We start from the raw sequence: 22,459 nt of genomic DNA, 5'->3' as shown, positions 1-22,459 counted from the left end.
CTTTGTGTTTAAGTGGAGTCAATACAGGATAAAGGAAAAAGAAAATCCAAATAAAAAATAACTCGGTTATTGAACAGCCTCATCTTCTATTACAGCACAAAACAGCATTATGTTTGTTCAGCATGGCACAGTTTGGTAGTTCAGTTAGTAAAATGCTTTTCAGCTTTTTACTAAATTCACAGTGAATAGCACACACTGGAGCAGTCAAATTGGTCCCGTGAGATGACAGAAGATTTTGAACATACATGAAGTGTACCCCAAAGTAAAAGAGATTGATCTGTTTTGTTATTTGGAGTGAATCTCCACTGTTTTGTAATTTACAGAAACAACATCAAAGTGGTTTTCCATTGGCACTACGCTTCTTTGCATGTCGGATCTCAGACTATCACTCTTAGGAAAATATACTATAGCCTCATTAAAATTTTGTCAAAATAAGCCGCTGCAAAAGCATAATCTTATCTCCTAGAGTCTGCATATATTTTAACATTCCTACGTCTATCCCTTAGCACTTTTAGATGAAAAGCATAGTACAGAATGAAGAGCAAACCTGTAGAATCACTCTTAAACACGGGCACAGTTAGCAGCTAACATGCTCTGCATTGTCTTTGTGGCCAGCCATTACACTTGCCAAAATCCGGATGGAGTTGCACGCAGCCTTCCTAGAAAACACCAAAAAGACAAAGAAGGTTTTTCATTCAAATAGAACTTACACTTTACTAGAGCTATAAGCAAAACAATTACAAAAAAAAAAAAACAACCCACAGACTGAAGTTAAAAACAGAGAAGAGAGGTCTGTTCCAGGGATTCCTGGACTTTTTTATACACGGACTTTTTAATACATTTTTATACACGGACTTTAATAACTGACATTGAATTAACAGGATTAAGTCACTGGGTGGTTTTTTTCTAATTCTGTCCTTGTCCCCCCTCAACAACAAATTAAGGCAAAATTTGAGCCCCCTCCAGTTTTCTTTTTGAAAGACGAATTACAGATGGCAGGACTGTTCAGTGATCTTTACAATGTGGACTAAACCGGTCAGAGCAATGTCCCACAGCACCCGTTTATCCTTCCCCAAACCTGGATTCCACTATGACCCCTGCCGTGAAAGGCCACTGTGCAATTCACTCCATCAACTACCCAGCAACCTCCCTCTTCAGGTTTGTTCTGGTTTTTAAGTTAATCTGCCAGTAAAACAAGAAAAAGACAGCACCAAGCGCTGCCCACACACAAACGTAACAAGACCTAAGTTCTTCCTGACCATCTGAACATACTGTCTCTTCAGTTGGCACACAAAAGCCACAACTCAAATCAAAAGGACAGAAGCTGAATCTCACAGAACACACCAGCAGTTTAGAGACTGAAACACTCAGTAGAAAAGACAATGTACAAGATTGCAGGCTCAGTTCTAGAATACACATTTTTAGCTAGAAACCATTCTTAATATACTACCCAAAAAAATATTCTTCTCTGCATAAATTCAGTGGCTGCTGTTCATAATTTTTAACTGAATACCCGCTTGATTTGAACGTGTAGAGTTTTGGGTTTTTTTACTTGCTTTGTGGTTATTTACTGTATAAGAACCTTGAAGATATTTAAAAGAATTCACTGGTTAACCTAGGTATTTTGCTAACCTTACCAAAAACAAAGGTAAAGACTGCAAGCTAGAGCTAAAAACAGTCTCAAAATGCCTAGAAAAAATTATCTTTTATCTTATTCTAACAATTTGGAACATTCATGTTTAAGACACTCTTGCCTCATGGATTTGATTTGCCTATGCTGTTAAGTGCACACATTTATGTAAACAGTTTTAAAAATGTCAGATGAAACATGGATTAAACAAAAGATTGAAGGTAAACAGAAGACAACACACAAACTTCCTACACTCCAAGCTGCTGAACAAATTGTGAACCCCCAGCAGAACTGCCTTCCTCGATCCAACAGGCACAGACCACAAATGAGCAATGAGTTTACATTCAGAATTCTTCATCTGGGAGCAGAAAGTACATTCAACAAGGGGCTTTGAAGGGTTTATATCTATTCATAAGGGAACACTGAACCCAATTTGTCTAAAGAAACAGGCAAAAAGACCATCTGGTCTCCATAGCGATTGTGCAATGGCAAGGTAATCCTTTTAAGAGAGTGGGTAGCGAGCAAGCTGCTGTCATGAACCTCAGAAGATAGACATTCAATTCATCAAGGCTCGAACTGCTGCTACCAGGCTCTATTGTACATGTCTGATCCAATACACAGGTCACATAATGGGTGAACGAATAAATTTATCTCGGGGCACAATGTCTACAAAATAGCGCCTCAGTCTGTGAAGGAATCAGTCAGCAGTACAACAGAACAGTCAATAAATCCCATAGAAATAGCCCCAAGGAATTTCTCTCAGCATCCTGGCTGTCCAGAAAGCTACGGTAGGCTAAACATTCGTGCACACTGCAATAACCAATCGGGGCATCTGCAAGGCTGCACAAAGACCATCAACCTGAAAATCAGCTGTGGTGCCTTTCTCTTGCCTCACACTTGTATGAAGCAATTTTCTTTCTGCAGATTATAAAGGGGATGGTGTAGGGGGAGAGAGCAGAGTGAATCAGCTGGTGCCCAAAGGCAGAGGGACACTGGGGCAGGCAGGCAAATGTGGACAAGCTCTGGCTGTGCTTGCTCCAGTCACACATTTTACACTATTTGAACTGTGGAAGCACTGGAAGTTACAGTGCAGGGAACAGAGTTCAGCTTCCCCTATATTTCCCACAGCAACCTACCACCGCAGACGAAAATGTGCTTTTCTCTCTTCTTACACAGAGGGATGAATACTTCTTGTGAGTAAAACCAGTTTCTATGAATATTTTCTTCAGTTATAATCAGCATATTTAGAAAGCAGCTCACTGTGCCTGAAGACGACTATTAAGAGTTTATTTGCTTTCAATTATACCACATTCCCTAAAAAAGAAGTTTTTAATCTTCACCCTGGTTCATCTTAACACATTCAAAAAACCCAGCTATGCAAACATACTAATCTGGGGTGATTAGTATGTTTCCCCACCACACCCAATAATTAGCGCAAATCATAACCCCAGAGCTAAAAACGTATTTCCCCACCTTTGGGCTTCTCCACATTAAGTTCCCTTAGACTTTTTGGGCTCCAAAATACAAACACGCGAGCCGTTCTGGAGAAGCGCCTGATCAGGTCCTTTCCAAGCCTAACTATTCTACGATTACTACCACTGCACCTAGACTGCTTTATAAATGCCAGAGGGGTAAATGCCTTTCTTAAGATGAAGGTGAGTGCACGTACAAGTAGTGCTCTACAATTGCATGGGTGCATTCCTCCTCAGTCTTAATCTCTCAAAATACAGGTTTAGAAACCTTAACTTGCTAACCATACTGCAAGCAAAACTGAACTATAACAACAACATCCCAGTACTAGGTTTGCTTATAAGATACAACAAGGAATTATTACATTATGAATTAGCGGGAGGTCTGAGTCAAGGGAGACAGGCTCCTGTGTTGGTCTCATCTGCTACAGTGGGAACACAGACCAAAATGATTTTGCTACTGCCAGCCATCTGCTTCCTGTACAGTCACACTAGCCAGGCTGAGACCCTAAAACTAGAGGTCAGAAAATGGCAAGCTCCAGACTGATGGGAGGCAAGCACAGAGCCATAAGTAGACTGAATGCTCCGCAACCACAGTCAGCATTGGACAGTAGCTATATACCAGTTACAAAAAGGCAAGAGACTGCGGTAGCATCTTCCTAGGGAGGTTCAGCAGGTTTCCCTGACTGGAACTGACTATTTCACCACCCAGGATGTTGAAAAGAGCTCAACTAATTTCAGCCCTAGCAAAGTTAGGCTTTAGCCTGGATCGAGAAGTTACCCCCATGAGGCACACAAACACATCCACCAAAGCTATCTCTCTGATGTATTTTGATGCCTTTATTCCTATGGATGGCTGCTGACAAGGAATCTTCACTGGCAGCTGTATAAAAAGTGATCTGCAAACCATTCAATACCTGCTGAAGCTTTCCCAAAAATCTGCTGATGAAGTAGAGGGAAGTTGATCTTCACTAAACAGGGCATCAGTGCAAAACCAGCAAAAACAATGGCAAAAAAAAACAAACAACAGGTCTAAATGAGGATAACATCATGCCATAAAATAAGCACCAGAGTGAGGACTCATTAAGAAATGCAGAAACTCATGAGTCTTCAGCAATACCAGGAACAGGAACTCTTCATGCACATCAGAAGGGCTTAAATTAAATGTTTTTAACAATAAAAAGGCTTTTAAAAGAAGTGCTGGATCAAGAGCTAAAAATAGGTAGGAGCTAGAGCTACCCGTCTCACCACTAAAAAGTAAAAGCCTACATCTTTTCAGTTCTTGACAGTGACACACCAGGATACAGTTTAAACTTTTTAAGAAGGAATTTCCTTGAGGAAATTATTCAAGAAAGAAATAAGCTAACCAAGTGTTTTATTCATACTTGTAGCTTACACAGCCACCATGTGTCACCACCTCTTCATCAACAGGAGGATTGTTACATGCATCAGTGCAGTACCTTTAAAGAAGGCACCTGCCTCTGGACACAGTCCCTTCTCAGCTATCCATACTGGTATAAATATCTGGCAAAGTAAGGCAGAACTTCAACTCATTCAGTGGCGATATAAATACTTGTGCAAAGAGCCTTTACATGCAAAGGGCAGAGTATATCCCATCAACTGCTCTCTAGTAATGAAGCAAGAGGAGAGTCTTGCATGCTTTCTGCTGTATTTGAAAATCCTATTTCCACATGGGCAGGTAAGGACACCCAACTGCAGAGTCAGACTACAATGGCCATCTCCAGGCTGCACATGGTGGAGAGGGGAGGCATGGAGGGAAGGCTTCACCAGAGTCTTTACACAGGTGGCTGCTCTGAGTGCGTGGTTCATAAGTGCAGAGCAGGAGACTGTCATCAGGATCAGTGGAACTGGGATAATGGAGAATCTGAAAGCATTTCAGAGCAATAAAAAAAAGAAACAGAAAGCCCCCTCATTTATATGAAATGACCAACTTATTTTCTTTTAATGGCAGATCCAGTTAGAAATGTTGCATGCTGTCATGTACAGCAACTACATTACTGGCTTTTTACATCAGGAAAAGCCTTTTCTGTTTTTGGTTTGGCTTGGGTACTTTTAATTGACAGAGCAACTCGTACTTTTTTTTTCTTTCTTTTTACATTCTCTTTCACTTAGTTGTTAAAACACTGTCCATTTTAAATGGCTTATGTAAAGTCCTAGAAATTGAATATAACTATCTTTCACATACTAACATGTTCGTAAGCTTTGCAAGCAATCAGTGCACTTTGTGAATTCTTACAGGGATACAGAATTACAGGTTTGAAGTTTAATTAAGTTTTAATCTACTTGGGGTTTTAATGCAAAAGTAATACAGAATGCTAGAATGCGAACCTGTCCTCCCCTTCTTGCACGTATGGATGGATATGTGAAATTAATGAGGGAGGCAGGTTAGCACAACATTGTGTCTGGATTAAATGTAGAATTTCTTACTGGAAACAATTTACTGTATTTTTTAGAACTACGCATTTTGGTCACATGCTTCCACAAATCAGAAGCAGATTTCTTATTCCTGCAATCTCAATCGCATTCCTATTACAAAAATATACCATAATAATTATACCATGGTATTCTTGGCAGGATACTTTGCATTATATACCACTGCATTCAAAGAATGAATAACCAAAACACCACAAGTATGCCTTTCTTTAAAAAAAAAAAATAGGACTATTTTGTCTTAAAAATCCAATTTGAAGCCAGAATTCCTCACTCACTCATTAGCCTTTTTAAAGCTACAGACTCCTGCATTAAGAACTGCTTGGTAGCTCACAGATCAAATCAAAACAAATAGTTTTCTTATTAAAAATCAGTAGTCATTATGACCCCAGAAACTTCTTTCATGCTGTGAATCATACCTACATGGCATATAGACTTCTAATTTCACAGTTTAAGCAAGAAAGGGACACTCTTCTTTACCAGGATTCTTTTCTTTAAATACATTAATCCAAACAGGTCTACACTGCATCACATATATACTGCATCAGAATTACACATTCCTTACCTGGGACATGACTCCTTCTTTTACTCAGCCTATTCTTCTGGGTCCAAAACATTGGCAGCTTAATTAAATTATGTTCTATAGTTTTCAAGTTAGGGCAATATGGAAGACTGAGTCAAGCCTAGAGATCCTTATCATATTACACTAGTGCTTATACAATCTAAATCTCTAGGGACTTTTTCTTTGGCAGGAGAAACAAATTTCACCATCTGTAAATGTTATTGAAATTATACACAATGGCTAAAGTGCACATCCATTTAAATAAAAGCCATTTAGCTTAGGAAAAAGAAAAAAAAAAAGAAAAAAAAACAAACCCCAACAACCAGGAATGCCAGCTAACATCTTGGCTTAATGCAGTAGCTGCAGTAGTTAAAGAGTTGATATGTCAAAGGGTCTATTTCCTGCCCTCAAAGGGGAAATGAGCCCAGTGATTTGAAAGGTCTTTACTCTGGTTGTAAGCATACTGGCAGGTCCCGATGTAGATTAATATGGTGCTTTCAAAGGATTTCAAGGCCTAGGGGAGAGAGGATGGTGCACCTGAAAGGAGCCAAGATGCTCCAAGCAAGGGATCTTCGGCTCCAGCCTCGCTGCCTGCCCTGGGCCAGTGAGTAACAACATTTCAGAGACCAAGCTCAGACCTGCAGACTTCCTGCCTGAGCTTAGACATAACCCTGAAGAGATCGCTGCCTTAGACCTCCTTATTCATGGTAACAGCTGGAGGTGAGACTCTGATGTTCTTGTCAAACTGGAATTCCCAATCCCCACCAGGAACATCTGCCCTCCTCTTGTCTGTTTCAGTAGCAATCACAATCAACTCATGTCATCAAATAGTCATAGTCAGCAGGCAGCTATGGGGATATTCTCTGACCTGTATCCACCCAAAACTGTAGATTACAAAACATCAGCTTTGAAGAGGGTAAAAGAAATGTTATTTCTGGACTAGGACACAGCTCACAACACCATACCCTGAGCATCCCTGTAGACAAGCAATCCCAGGTAGAGCAGAAGTGAAGGCAGCAGAGCAATTCCAGGCAGGAACATTAGCCCATTCTGCCCCAAAAGATCCTCCCAGGTCTATTGGACCAACTCTGAACCCTTGGCACCAAAGAAAAATTTGCAGTAGCAACTGCAAGACAGTGGGCTTCAGGCTGTAGGATAGGGCCTGGGATGGCTGTGGGACTCCCTGCCTGCCACCTCTTACATAGCCCACTCCACAAGTGGGAGGGGAACCCATGCTGCATTTGGCATAGTCTTTTCTATTTCTCAGTTTACACATTCATAAACACTTGAGAGTGTCAGTTCCAAAGTAAATGCTTTCCCACCTTCGGCCCCGGGACTTCCTGAAGAGGACAGAGGATCTGGGAGTTAGACACCCGAGGTAAACCTGAGACACAGCCCTTTGGAAAATTAAAAGCAGATCTTGATTTTTGCATGCCAAGAGCCCTATAGCAGTCACACAGCTCTGGGCTTCCTTTTCTATACCCCTGTAGTACCAGTGCATTACTCACACATCAGAAGAATAAAAAAGTACTCTGAGGATTAGGCTTCCCCACTGAAACACTTGCTTTGTAGCTTCACAGCTACCGACTGCACTATTCAGAGTCCTCTCTTCCATGACATATGGATATCTCTTTCCTGCTGAAGGTGATCATGAAAAAAATACAATCCATCTATTGCCTCTAACTAGTAATTTGCCATACATTGTATAGTGTTAATGAATCGTCCACCCAAAAGGGAAAGAAACGCACCATTTCCAGAAGTAATACATCAGCGTACAAAATTAACTCTGTGACCACATCAGCAACAAGCATAAACAAAGTAGCAAACTTTGGTTGCATTGTACAAGCAATTAATCACCCCATGCTTAAAAAAAAATTGGGGGATGCGGTAGTGGAAGGCACTTCTCCATTTCTGGGGCATTTCTCTCTTTTTTACTTTTCCTGTGCCACAAAACATTGATTTTTAACAGTTTTTTGTACAGTTACATATTAAAAATCTACATAATATCAAAAATCAATGTAGAAAGATCAAAACCTGTGCAGGATCTACCTCTGCCAGATGCAGGAGCTCCAGTTTTCCTTACCACCCCAGTTCAGTGGTGGTTGTAGTGCTGACTGAAACTTGTCCTCTTAACTCTTCACAAACATATAACCCTTGCTTGGATACACTGTCTATTTACTGCAGGTTACTTGGAGTATTCAGGAGAATAGACAGCATAATAAAAAAGATTCACAACGATTATTAATCACACTGTATTAGAGAGTCACTTTAATGTTGCAGCAACTGTAGCACTCTCAAATATACTTTCTCATAATTTGCCTTAAAAGAAATCCAGCCCTGTCATAGCAGAGCTGAAAATGATCCTAGTGGTGGTTTATTTAGCAATTCAGGCAATTGAGTTTGACAGATGACCACCGAGAACTGTTTTCTAGAGGAAAACCATTCATCGCGGGCACAGACAGCGATAGCCGGGGCAGCGCGAAGGCTACAAGACCTGGTGCTGCCGTAGCCTGCTCTGCCCTTTGCTTTCAGAGGCTTCCCAAGTCTTTCCTTACTTTTCTTGCAGTTTTCCAGGTCTGTCCGGCAGCAGGCAAGCAGACAACTGAATGCTCTCCCCCAGCATCTCCCTCACTGGCTCCAGTCCCTCTTCCCGCTTTCACTTACCTTCCCCAGGGCACTGGCTTCAACCTCCTAGCTGCCCCAGCTCTGCCATGGCGACACAGACACGCAGGCACAAGGACTCTCCCTGCCCTGGACACGCCAGGAAACTGTGCCTAACACTTCAAAATGCTCAGCCGTTAGGAACTAAAAACAGATCTTGCGCGAGGCTGGATGTATTTTTGTCTGCAGGCTACACACCCTCCTCCCGTTCAATTTTTTCCATTGGTGGAACAGCATGATGCAGACTTAACCAGAGGGTGGTTTTCCACGGGCCGCCTGAAACGATTATGCGGGCCAGCCTGCCACGATGCTGGACAGCCGCCGGAGAATATGCTGTGACTGGGCTCTTGTCTGACCCCGCATTCCTCAGCCTCCAGGCTGCTTCCACAGGAAAGCTGCTCAGAGGGCTGCTGAATTGACAGGGGTTTGCTTGCCTGAAGATAGCTCCAGGGTATCTTGTTTTTGGTTTTTTTTTTTTTGGTCTTCTGAGGTTTTTCTTTTTACCTTTTTTTTAACTTGCTAGGAGGGAGTAGGTATTCCTAACATCCGCGTGAGACGCCCTGGCAAAAACACAACTTGCCAAACCACAGCGGGAATGCTGTAGTCATGAAAACCAGCTCTTAAGAGCGGCTCTCAGTCACGTCTAACAAATGCACAACAGCATCACGTATACAACCGCAAACTCAGGCTCTCTCTTCCTCACTGCTTTCGTCAGACTTTTTATACTGTCCTATGGAGACAATCACTTGGGATTTAATAACTGACCTCAGATAAAACAGGTCTCTTTGGATGCAAATGACATCCCCAAGTTCCAATATACAGAGCTAGGCTGTTAAATCTGTAGTTAAGCACATGAACAATTGCTTTATTATCAGAAAAGCTGAACACTTCATTGATTGCAGCAACAGTTGGTGAGCAAACTCAGCCAAAAAACAAGGCATTTATTCAATATTCTAATAAAATCACAGGGTCACATGCAAGTGCCAAGCATGGAAATACAGCCAAGTTACGCTGCAGATGATGTATTGAATTGAAAATAAACACATGAACACTACAACAGAAATCACTGGTAACCCACAAAAGCCCCAAATCAATATTTATGTCCACAAAAATGAAATAACAATTTGCATAGCAACACAGGAATTGACACCTAAAGGTGGACCTCTGTTTCACTGTGTCTGCTATCCTGTCTCATTACACAGTGAACTCCAGAACCCAGCAGCTTTGGAGTAATTTGAAATAAAATCCTATTTCACCTCTTAAAAAAGCAGTACATGACTTATGCCCATATTCTTAATTCTACAACTTAATACCCATCTGAGGGCTTCACATCTGCTTGTTCTGGTAACAACTTTGCTCTCTGTGAAAAGCAGACTATTTTCTTTTTCCTGTTCCCAGTACAGCTATATTCTCTTCACTTAGCGTTGCTGTGGTCCAACTATTTCACTAACAGGCCACATCCAAGCCCTGGGACTAATGTGGAAGCAATGACAGCTAACCACGAGGTTTCTCTGGTTCCATCCCCCTTCTCACACAAAAGTACTGTACTTCCTTCATGAATCCACCTCTTACTTGATTAAACAAAGCATGTTCGAATGACTCCTTAGATAAGATTAGCCTCCAGCCAGCCCAGAAGCCTTTCATCACCTGTTTTGTCGAACTTATCTTTCTTAAAGGTGAATGTTCAGAAGCATAAATACTATTCCCAAAGATGCCTCTCCAGCACTCTGCTCAATAACAGTAATTCTTCCCTAAGTCAATGAAAATACCTGGACTGACATAACCTAGGACTCAGCCGAATCACATTAGTACTTGACAATCTTCCAGCAACGGGTAATAAAGCTGTTGATTCCCTTCCGCTTTCATTTTCAGAGGGTGACTCCCAAATGTCAACAGGCATTTTTGCTATTAGTGCAAAGCACTCAACCCTGTACTTTCTCCTCCAAGTTCACTACATTTTATCGCTCTAATCCTAGAGGTCATTCAGCTATTTACTACATTATATCTAACCTACCTGTGTATTTACTGTGTCTCCCACTTATCAGCCATTCCCACTTTTCGCATTTAGCTTGGTCTCAGGACTCTAGTTGATACCCCCCAGTTTTTTTATTCTTGCTTCCACCCCTAAAGTACCTTTTAGCACACTCACTGGCATTACACGCTGAAGGCATACTCTTCTGGCTTGACTTAATGGAGCTTTAACATCCTTCCAACTCAGGGCTGCTGCGAGTGCCCTCGCCCTGACCACAAGGCTTCCTCCTGCCTTGATCCCTGAGGAGCTCCTTGGGGGACAGGCAGAAGAGCCTGAAAAGGGCTTTGGTAGAGTCTAGCTTGTTGGTTGCAGCAGGATGGTCCTTGTTTATTACACTAGCAAAACTAAGTCTCCACATCCACTTTGTACCCTTTTTCTACCCACTGCCTTGCCATTATCTATTTGGGGCAATCTAGTAATGAAATATCCTCTGAAAATCAACAAGGAGTAGGCAAGCTCCATGCTGAACACATGACATTAATCTCTTCTTACTATGCAAAGTATTTACGTGCTTCACAATCTTCCACAAATGTATCATCACAACATGGCAGGAAAAGAGAAGGGTGCCATTATCCTCATTTTATAGGAAGCTGCTAGATCACACAGGAAATTAAAGGGTATTTCAATACAGAAACAGGAAGCTCCATAGCTTGTGTTAATGCATGTCTCTGCTAGCTTAATGGCTCTTAACATCTCTGTTTTGCAGTAAAAACAAACTGTAGTTTGTACAGTGAAGTCTGTAATGGAATTAAAAGTTGTGCCTTGGATAGCAGGTTGGCTATATAAACATTCTAGATTAAAAAGGTGTTATGAAGGTTGTATGTTAAACATATGCTCTACAAAATGTTTTAAAGCCAAGAACTTATTTTTATAGATGGAGATGAATGAATGATCAAAAATAAAGACAGCTATTTTAACCTATGTTCTACACTACTTTTACACTACAAAACCACTTAAATTTTACTTTGAAAGTGCTAAGACATCCCATTGTCACCACTGTTTTGTTTTCTAAGCAATGGAAATTCATTAAGGAAAACTCAGAAAATGCACATATTCACAGCATTCATGCTAAGACAATACACCTCCTTCCCTAAACTCAGCCCACTTTTATAACATATGCCACCCCTATAAAATATCTTTTCTTAGATACACTCAAGTCTGCTTCTGAAATGCCAGTTCACCACTTGCCTTTTGCCCTCTCCTGCCTGGCTCACCTGACATTCATACAGCTGAGCTGTGTGAAAATCCCTGGTCCATAAGGTCCCTCTGCCAATACTCAACAAACAGGCACTGGATGGTCATGGATGAAGAGATTTTGGTATCTTGCCAATCATGGCTTAACCACAGACTGGCAGAGGTGTAAGAAGACTTCCTGTGAAATCCAAAACATGCACTTATGTTCTCCAAAACAGAGTTTGGGTAGGAATTAAGGAAGTAGAAATTGCGTTTCTCAAATCAAAAACCTCTAATGGAGCTCTCAAGAAAGCTGGGAAGCTGTGCTAACTGTAGCTAAGCTGTTAAAAAACAATTACATGTTATTGTCAACAAAATAATAACCAGAGATGAGATTCAAAGCCTTGATGATTTCATTACTAAAACATCTGAACCATGCAACATCTGCTAGAGAAATATTCTCATTGAGCTGTACTCAAGGTCCATCCTTGGTATCTTCAGCCTTGAAAGAGAAATGCAAAAAAGAAAACAGCAGTCTCTCATTCAGCCCATGGTGAAGGGAAACCTTACACCACATGAAATTCCTCTAGAAGATGTCAATTCAATTTCTGAGAACTTCTCACCTTTCTGCAAACCAGTGCTCATGCACTGTTATTGTTAAAACAGTTGCTTAACTCTGATTGAGAGGAATGTGGGAAATGAGTAAATAGAAGCTTATGTGAGCTTCTCACCAAAGCTCACAGACCCCAGCAGGCCATTTCACTTACTGAATGACAGCATCAACGTGAGTCTAACAGCTCTGGCTGTAGGTCAGAACAGATGTTAAGCAACAAAAAATAATGCAGATGAGCACAATTTTATATCCTCAGCTATCACAGAGACTTACAATGCCCTAAATGGCTACCATCTTCCTGTCAGAGGCTGCAGTTCTCCCTGTGAAATGCTGTAATTCAAGAGATCAAAGGGATGCTCCCCACTCCCACCTTTCTGTGGAGCCAGCATGCTCTTGCCCAGCTCAGCAGAGAGGGGCTGCTGTCCAGGCACTCTCCACATGTACCTCAATGCTCCTCTCAAATGGGTTTTCCTAATGTCTGAAACAGGGAGAACCCACTGACACTGAAGGCATGTAATATGCCATACCTGATGTCTAAAGGAAGACGAACTTTTCCTTTATTTTTGTGCTGTGTGGTTCTTTATCACTGCTGTAGGCATGGGCTTACTATTTGTGGTTATGATCTATTTTCAAGTGAGTTACAGAGAATAGTTGGGGAATCAAAGTGATTCTGGTTAGTGTCTTATTAATTTCAGTATGATTAAATGAAGAAAGAGAAAGCATGCTCGTGATGGCAGGGCATGTGGCAGAAGCATTACAGAAAAACAGGAAATCAGGAGAGATAGGTGAATTACACAGCAAACCTACCTCCTCAATTTAGATGACTAAGCACAATAGAAGAGGGAACCATCAATCAGTACTCTTGCTCTGGGTCTTGCTGAGATGGAGTTAATTTTCTCCATGGCAGCCCCTACGGTGCTTCTGGATTTGTGACCAAAACAGTGTTGACAGCACACCAGAGATTTTGCTGCTGCTGAATAGCGCTGGCACAGCATCAAGGTTTTCTCCATTTCTCACTTTGCCCTACAAGCAAGTAGGCTGGGGTGGGCAAGAGGATGGGAGGGGACACAGCCAGGACAGTTGACCCCAAAGGGCCAAAGGGACATCCCACACCATATAATGCCATGCTCCGCAAACAAAATGGAGGGTTGCTTTGCCAGGGTTGCTGTTGCAATGTCCAGGACCACTGAGGCCCTCATAAGAGTTAATCTCTGAGCCCCAGGTGATGGCAGCTCACAAGTGGTAGCAGCTACCACTACAGAGAGGCTTGCCCTGCACAGCCTCTGAGGCTCGCATTTTTTAATAGCCTTTTTTTCTTCAGAACTAAGAAAAACAAAGTGAGCAAGAAACACTGAATCACAAGATCAAGATGGGAACCCCTTCTGAGCAGTATTTGCTACTTTCTGTATCACTAGAGCAGAACTGAGGCATCTGTTTTGACAAGCAGCCTATTTCAGCAGTACCCTTTTTCAATACCTAATGGACAGAAACAAGTTTTAGTTAACTAGGTAACTCTATCTTCCAAGCTATAATCGGAAGTTCTTTTACAACCGCAGGTAGATGTGTAAATGCTCTCGACTTAATCACGTTAACTTTGCAGGAACAAAAATCTAATGAACAACTGAAATGCCATAAAAATAGGAGTGGAAAGGTTTACAATGCATTCGGTTAAAAAAATGAGAACTGAAGACTTCACACATGCCATTAAAAAAAACCTATGCCTATTAGACATGTAAAAATATTTGAAGGTGGAGTCATTTGTCACAAGAATATACTAGGAGATCTTACAACATAAATATTTATAAAACACAGACGTTATTTCACATTGCATTACTACCATAGCTTGTTCCATTAACTGATCCAACAGATCAGCTAATTGCTTGTGCAAGCTTGACTATTTGCTACCACCCATTCAAGAGAGAAGTGCAAACAGTTGCTGGGGGCGGGAAGCTTTAAGGGGTTGTTTTCTAACTAAATTTATTAGATAAATTTTCATTATAATACTGATCACTTCTTCATCAATTAAGTTAAAAAATCTGCAGACATAAATAAACATTACAGAAGGATAATTATGGCAAAGTTTCTAAGAAAATTGTGTTAAATCAGTATTTGCTTCAATAGCATGCCCCAAAGGGCATATAAAAGAGATCTTGTTGCATAATGAGTTTTAACTAAAGTAGTCCTGCATATGCATATGATTTTATAGGAAGTTTCAAGACATGAATGTTTCCCCTGAAACTGCAGCTCCTAGGGTTATATGAGAGCACAGCAAATTCTGTTTGACAATACCTCTAATCCTTCTGTTCGTTGATAAGCACAAAATGCAAAATAAGGAATTAACACAACAGAAGGAATATTAAAGAAGTCAAATGGGGGGGGGGGAATGGTGTTTGTTTGCTCCCTTTTTTCTTTTTTTTAAGCTTTGATTGTGATTTCTCATTATAGCTGGCTAGCCAACCTACTAAAAGTGGTATATGGCAACATAAGCAACTTATCACAATATCATTAAATTAACTAAAAGAAATACTGTGGTATAAAACCTAGAAGTCTGGCTAACATGTATTGATTACACCCACACACACTGCCTGAAAGGAGTGATGCACAAATCCTGTAAGTAGCTGCAAAGCTATTTGCCCAAAGCAGAGTGAACAATGAGAACAAGTTCAACATCTGCCAGGGCGTCCAACTGTTCACAATCATTTTTCTGGTCAGAGGGGGCATTGTTTAAGTTGACAGGTTCCTAATGGTCTGAATTATTCAGCAATTCTCAAAAGAGTCTTTCTACTCATTAGAGAGGAAAATGCAAACCACCAAAGCCAGGGCTCCCAGGGAGCCGATCATGCTAATTGAGAACATCACAATGTGTCCCATTTTAATCACACAAGTTAAGCAGGCAAGAGGCTTCTATTATCTCCACTGTACAGTAAAAGATGGAGGGCATCAGCTTCTGCAAGGATACACACCACAGTATATCATCTCAACATTTTTTAGGAAAACTCAGTTTAAACAAAGAGGACATATGTTGCTGATAAGCACTGCCCCTACCAAATGAAGTAAACAAATTATACTAAAGAGAAATCTGAAACATGCTGTTTCAAGCCTGAACACTCAGTGAACAAAAGTAAGCATGTTAACATACGGAAAGTTATAGGAAGAGGAGGCAAAATAGCTATTTATTGGTTTTTCTTCTCATCTGCCATAAGATAGATGACAGGTATAAACAAATTAATGTAGCAGCATGATGGGTTACAGACAAATGACGCTCATATTTGAAGAGCCAGATCATTCAATGATATTCCCACTTCTAATATCCCTAGAAATGAAGGGGAAGACTACTAGTAAGGAAGCAAAAAAAAAACCAGCAGCTTTACTTACCAAGGATTATTTCTCAGTCATTTATCTTAACAGTAATCAAACATGCTCTACAGCAATAATTATCCCATGTAAACCTAACCTTTCTGAACAAGGGAAAAAAATGCAACAGTCTTACAATCGAGAGACTATCTTCTTCACAGAATCAAAATACCTCTAAATCTGAAACACCTAAAAATTGTAGCACCTGAATAAAGTTCCTCATGTAAACTTTGTAAGGAATGTTAGTAATTACGAATGCCTGCAATAGACCTCTATTACCAAAACACAGACCATGTGTGAGAAGAAAGATTTACAAATGAAATGCATGCAAAGGCTATAAGGGAAGACATTTAAATATTTAGTAAATTACTGCATGGAACATAACAGCTAAAAGGAATTAACAGTTTGATGGAAGTACAAATGGAAGGAGAAGACTTCAAAATTAATCTTATTACTTCCGTTCCTAAGCAACGACAACATGGATAAAAAATAGCAAAAATAATTTACCTTAAGGCATATAATAGGAGTTCAGGAAATTCTTTTCCCATTCTTTAAAAAAGATGCCACAGAGATAAGCCTTTCAATTAACATGAGCAAAAAGTAAGCCACCAGTTTACACAGAAAAATCTATATTTTTTCATCTGCATATAAGCATTTCCAGAAGCAGAAGACTGAGTCAGTGAGCTAAATGGAAAGACATAAAACATTTTCCCAGCATGACATTGTGAATAAATAACCAAAAGCCCAAAAAAGCAAAGAGACAACATGATGCCTATTCAGCCATAAAATTCATTTCCAATAACCCCATTTCAGCATGCAGCTTAGATCATATGTAGCATTTTCCTATTTGAGAGCATGCAAGATTGATTATTAGGGGCTCAGTTGTCCCATACACAGGCAAACAACATGTAAGGAATAATTAAATCAGGAAGATTCCCTCACTGAGCCTCCTACACAAGCCTACACTCAGGCAAAGGAGAGGTATGGTCCCTCCAAAGAAAAAAAAACATAGGATTATGTGAGAAGCCTAACACCATCTGCACAAAGTCATGTGGCCAGAGATTTCCTCTTCCCCTTGCCGTGTACAGGGCATCCTTTCCCACTTCCAGTCTGAGCCATGTGGAAGGCAGCAGAGCCAAGCTTAATTCTCAGCTCCAGGACAAAAAGGAACCAGGGAGCAGGTTTCCAAGGTCCTCTTTGCCCATGCTTACTGCCTTCAAAGATAAGCCACTTAAGAATGTAATCCTTAATACCCCAATATGCAGAAGCCCACAATGTCTGGGTCATTGTGAAATTCTGCATACTCTGGTCCCAGCTGAGCGCTGCCTGCAGCCTCCAGAGCAGATCTATCCAGGCACGGTCATCCTGCTTCCATCTATCTCCCAATCACAGAGGCCTTTCCCCACACATATCCCAGTTTCATGTGAGGCATGAGCATTTTTTGTTTCCCATTTTCTCTCAACTAATTTGAGTTTCTTTCTTCCTGGCTGAGGTAGAAAGCTCAGATCGGGGAAGAAAAAAAGTGTTCTTGACCTCAACAGGGTATCTTGGGATGGGTATCTTGAGGGTATGGCAGCCTCAAGAACTCTTTCCTCCTTCCTGGCATCTGAGAAGGGGGTTAAAATTAACATTCTTGTTAGCTCACTTTTTCCATGAGGCCCAGAGGGGAATTTGATAGCATTTTTCCATATATAATGAAACATTAACTCTATTTGCAGTAAAGGCAACTCACAAAGCAATGTTTGGATGCTCTTTGACTTCAGTATCCCTAAGCAACTTGCAGAAGCAGATCTGTTTTTCCAAAATGCTCTACCCTTTCTAAACAGTGCTGCCTGCATGAACAGTCTACCACGAAGCACTGATTTCTAAGCCCTGCCTGCTCTCTCCCACCTTATCAAGCTGTCTTTCAGCTTCCTGAAATATTATTGCTGAACTAATGACATTATTAAGATGGAGCCCAATCCAAGCCAACCACAGACAACAGAAAGGCTCCCATTGACTTCTGCGGGCTTCGGATCAAGCCAAAACCAGCGAAAGTACCCAGAAAATGAAGTTACACAGATTTGCTTTTCGTTTCAGTATGGCCCTTAAAAATATTCTTGACTTTGTGGTGGGCTGGCAAGGTACACTGAGCCAACATACTAAAACATATACCTTGTCTCAGCTTAAATTCAGATTATTACATCTTTACTTCGCTGCAAATTTGAGATTTTTTTTTTAAAAACATTAAATAAAATCAAGAAAATGTTACCTTCACATAAAGCAAACTATCATCCCATTTAACTGTGCTAAATATAGAAAAGAAACACTTCGCTCACCCAACACACTCGTTATATACCGAGTTTATCAATGATGTCATTGGTCTTGCAATGTATGGGACAGTCTGCAACATGTTCTTGTAGGCTGCATTTATGTGAAATGCAAGATGACCTCAGGGCCATCCTCAGGAAATCTTTAACTCCTGTCTATTCATCAAAAATATCAGGCACTCATTACCTTCCAGGTCCAATCAAACCTTATTAAATATCCTCCAGTGACATACACAAATTGGTCAAACTTCCAATGTGAGATTCATTTCTCAACCTAGATTTTGAACTATACTCAGAAAGTAGGAATGTCTGGATCAAAAAGCTTCACTTAACTGTGTCTGGAATAAATGAAATCCACAGTCTAGCTTGCATTTCAGCTCTACACTTTTAAAGTGGTTCCAGTCTAATATTTTAATTTGGACAAATTACTACTTTTAGCAGAGGTGCTTGAAACTTTTCAAAAATCACGTGTTTAGTAAAATGCTTTTCTTGAAATGTGCAACTTTGGAAAATACAAAGTCCATGTAAAAATCTGCAACACGCTCTGGTAACTAACCATTTTTCAACAAACTACTAAGTCTGATAACTATGAAATGAATAAAGGAACACACATACAGAAACACAATGCAGAGCACCTCACTTTCAGCACGGTGGTCTGTATTTACAAGGTCACTGTCACTGACTCAATGCCCCTTACTGGCAGCAAGTCTTCCAGGGGGGGCAACTGTCAGATCCACCAGCATCTGAAGAACTGAGTGAAACTATACCAATAGTGTGGCAACAGTACATTGCTTTTAATAAACCAGATTAATTACAGTTACCTCACTTGTAGCTGCTACAGCAACCAAGTGAACACCTCGACATGAACTGAAGTGAAAACTCAGCAGTGACCCTTGTAGAGCCTGCTACCATTTTTGAGCTTGTTTCTTGTTACTCTGTCAAGGTATGCAGAAATAAACAATTTAAACTATGAGCAATTCCATTACTAGAAAACAGGTATTTATACCTGAAGCTAGTAAATGAGGTTCACTGATTCACTGATATTTGGTACCCTTTTCCATGCTTGCTTTCTACAGGTTTCTAAAATGGACACCTGGTCATTATAGATACTGAAAGCAAGCAGTTGTTCTATTTACATGTAGCACATTATTTGGCAATAACAGGCAAAATGTTTTTCTTCCCTTGACTCTTAAATACAAGTTATAAATAATAATAAAAAAAAAAGGATGCATGGGCATTTCTTAAAGACAGGATTACAAATCAAACTTCACTCCTCTGAAGAACACTCAGCTCCCTTCAAAGTAGTCTCTAGAGAAGACTGTTTCGTATTCTGCAAGTGCAGGCTGGGCATCAAATTTGACCCATGACAATATGTAGCATTTTTCTCCTGCTTTGTACAGCACAAATGAATGCACAAAACAGAAGGTTCTTGAGAGATGTTCCATGTTTAAATGAATTTTTGTTCAAGAACAAAGTGGAAACAGCAGATCTGGTCTTTCCTTCTGTCATTTGTTCTTATTGTTTTAGAAAATAAGAAACAGTTATAATCGAGCTTGTCTCAAGTATGTTCGGCAAGGAGAATAGTCTTTTCAAAATAAGAGAAGCTGGGTTAAATAAATAGCTGAGTTCACAGTGCAGACTCAGAGGATGGCATTTCTGGCAACTGTACAACATGGTCTAAGAAAACCATATCATGCTGTTAATCTGGGAAACTGAATTTCTGGTGACCCCAAGTACCATTTACTAACTAGGAAATACAATTTCCCTGGAGAAAAGCATTCTGCAGTTCTTCTGCTATACACATATTTAGAACTATTGATTTCTCGTTTCTTTCTGTATTATTGCATTCCTCATACTACATTGAGCTTCATGTAGGTACACTTAGGAAGCCCATAAACAGCAACCTTCTTCCTGTGCTTGGTTTATACTACTCACCCATTGTACTGCTATTTCCCCTCTCCTCCCTGGGGACTAGAAACACCAGTTCCTTTCACTTTCACTTATAATGCAAGTCTTGCTCAGTATTACTTTTTATGTTTTCTATTGTTACTTTGTACTCTATGAGGGGATGTAGCCATTCAGGATCCAAATGAGGTGACAGATGAAACAATAACTATCCCATAGGCTCCAGGTTGATAGCAGAAGTCAGGGGTAGAACACACACACAAAAAAAAAAAAAATATGAACCCCTCCTCAGCAAAATCAAATGCAAAACCTCATGGTTTCATTGTTTGAATGACTCTAAATAAGAGGCCATGTGTAAGATTTTTCTTTTAGTGGATATTAGTTTTTTCTTTAAAATAATAATAAAAAAGGGCACTTCTGTGGTTTTTGATTTTAAATCAATTGATTTTAAATCAATTCAGTCAGTAATACCTATAAATCCACCTACGAGTCCACCTGCATGACAAAGACTGCTACTAACAAGGCCTGACCATCATCTTTACATCAGGAATAACTCTAATGAAATCACTGCAATTATTCTGAAGCAAAGAGAAAATGACAAACAGGCTGATTCACTGTGTTTTGTTTATTTACTATAGTTTCATCTGTTTTTCTTCTTCCTCTGTATCATCAGCTGAAGGCTGAACCTGCAAGGACCCTCGAAAACAGGGAAACTGAGAAGGTTTAAGTGACTTACATAAGTCAACTTGGGAACAGCAGGGAAAAAAAAAAATTAATTCCTTCTGAAAAAAAATGGTCACAACAGATTTTTCTGAAGACAGGGAAGGCTATGGGAAATGATGCTGGAGCACTGAGTTTTCAAGCTGTCTTTGACCTTTGAGAAAACACAGTGTAAAGCTGACAAACGGGAAACCAAAACCAAAACATTTCATAGAATCATAGAACAATTGGGGTCAGAAAGGACCTTAAGATCATCTAGTTCCAACCCCCCTGCCATGGGCAGAGACACCTCACACTAAATCATGTCACCCAAGGCTGGCCTTGAACACCACCAGGGACAGAGCATTTCACTTACAGAATATTAATCCAGCAGGAACTTCATGAACTGAACAAATTGAAACTGTGGTAACTCCCCCCTCGCCTGAAAAGAGCCCACAACAGATGACAAAAGTGTCATAACTGTCTCATTTTCCCACTAAAAAGGCCTGAAACCAGATGGGGTTCCCCAAAGACGCACAGCCTGTGCTCCTACTTAAAGTTAAAATTCAGATCTGATCATTTTAATCCACCACAATGAATCCTGTTTGCCTAACCAAGAGTTCAACTAGCTAGCACAGCTCTCCTTTCTCTGCTGGTTCAATGGGTGCCATCTACTCTGCTTTTCTCTGTTTTATGCACTCAAGCTCTTACGAGCCACAAGTCATTACTCTACAGAGTATATGACATACATATTCTTTATTCTTCATCTTTTGGGAGAGAAGTTCTCCATTTTGATTTCTCATCTGAAGCTGTGGACGGCCCTAGGGTTTGGGGTGGGTTGTTTATTGTTTGATTTGTTGGTTTTGTTTTTTTTTTTTCAAAAAGCCACATCTGTGGAAGTTTTAGTTACACCACTAGCTGACAGAAGAGGAAACCTGCACCTACAGTAACACAGGTCATTAATCAGCCCGTTAAACTGTTGTCAAGACCTGGACTAAGTTCACAGACTGCTCAGTGTTCATAGAGTTTTCACAGAACATCTGCAGAGTGGCAGAAGGAGTCTAAAGCACTTAAGACAATTGATCTTGCCAAGATTAGATTTAAAAAACATACAAAAAAGAAACAACAAAACCCCAAAGATCAGTGTTCAGACCACATATCTTAGTGTGCCTCCTTTTAACTTAGCTTAAAAAACATCTTTCGGGCAAATTTTAATCTTTTTCCCCAACGCTGTCCTCAAATACTCATTGCAGTCCTACTTCCTCCTTCCGCAATAAATTCCTCCTTGGCCAACATCACACTGCTTCCAGGTACCATTTAGTTGCTTCCATACTTTGCATCATTTGCTCTTCTCATAAGGAACTGGAGGCCAGGACATCTCCATGCCAATCAAAAGGGGTACAGAAACACTAGGGGTCTGCTGATTTCTAGCTTCTCCCTCCACTAGCAGTAGCCTGCCTGGGTGGCATGGAAAGGGCTGAGAAGGAGGACACCAGAGCCACATTTCCATGGGTCCTTTGAACTAACTTTTGTTAGTTCAGTTAAATAACTGCATATTTTGATAAACTTTCTCTAGTCTCATCTTTTAGCCACTCCAGTTA

The 22,459-nt window shown here is 40.4% G+C and overlaps 1 protein-coding gene across 2 annotated transcripts in view; it reads right to left on the bottom strand.

Annotated features, from left to right (window-relative positions):
• TIAM2 (TIAM Rac1 associated GEF 2) overlaps positions 1 to 22,459 on the bottom strand; it is a 134,664-nt gene that overhangs the window by 86,598 nt on the left and 25,607 nt on the right. For both annotated transcript variants that reach the window (XM_061471592.1, XM_061471593.1), the window contains one exon: positions 548 to 659. The gene's annotated coding sequence lies outside the window, so the exon portion shown is untranslated. The remainder of the gene's footprint in view (positions 1 to 547; positions 660 to 22,459) is intronic.

This window comes from Pezoporus flaviventris, unplaced genomic scaffold (assembly GCF_033815535.1).
Source record: "Pezoporus flaviventris isolate CSIRO_AGI_PZ_B2104156 unplaced genomic scaffold, CSIRO_AGI_Pfla_v1 ptg000066l, whole genome shotgun sequence".
Taxonomy (NCBI): domain Eukaryota; kingdom Metazoa; phylum Chordata; class Aves; order Psittaciformes; family Psittacidae; genus Pezoporus; species Pezoporus flaviventris.
Note: the sequence above shows the minus strand (reverse complement) of the source record. Positions and strands in the feature narration are given on the sequence as shown.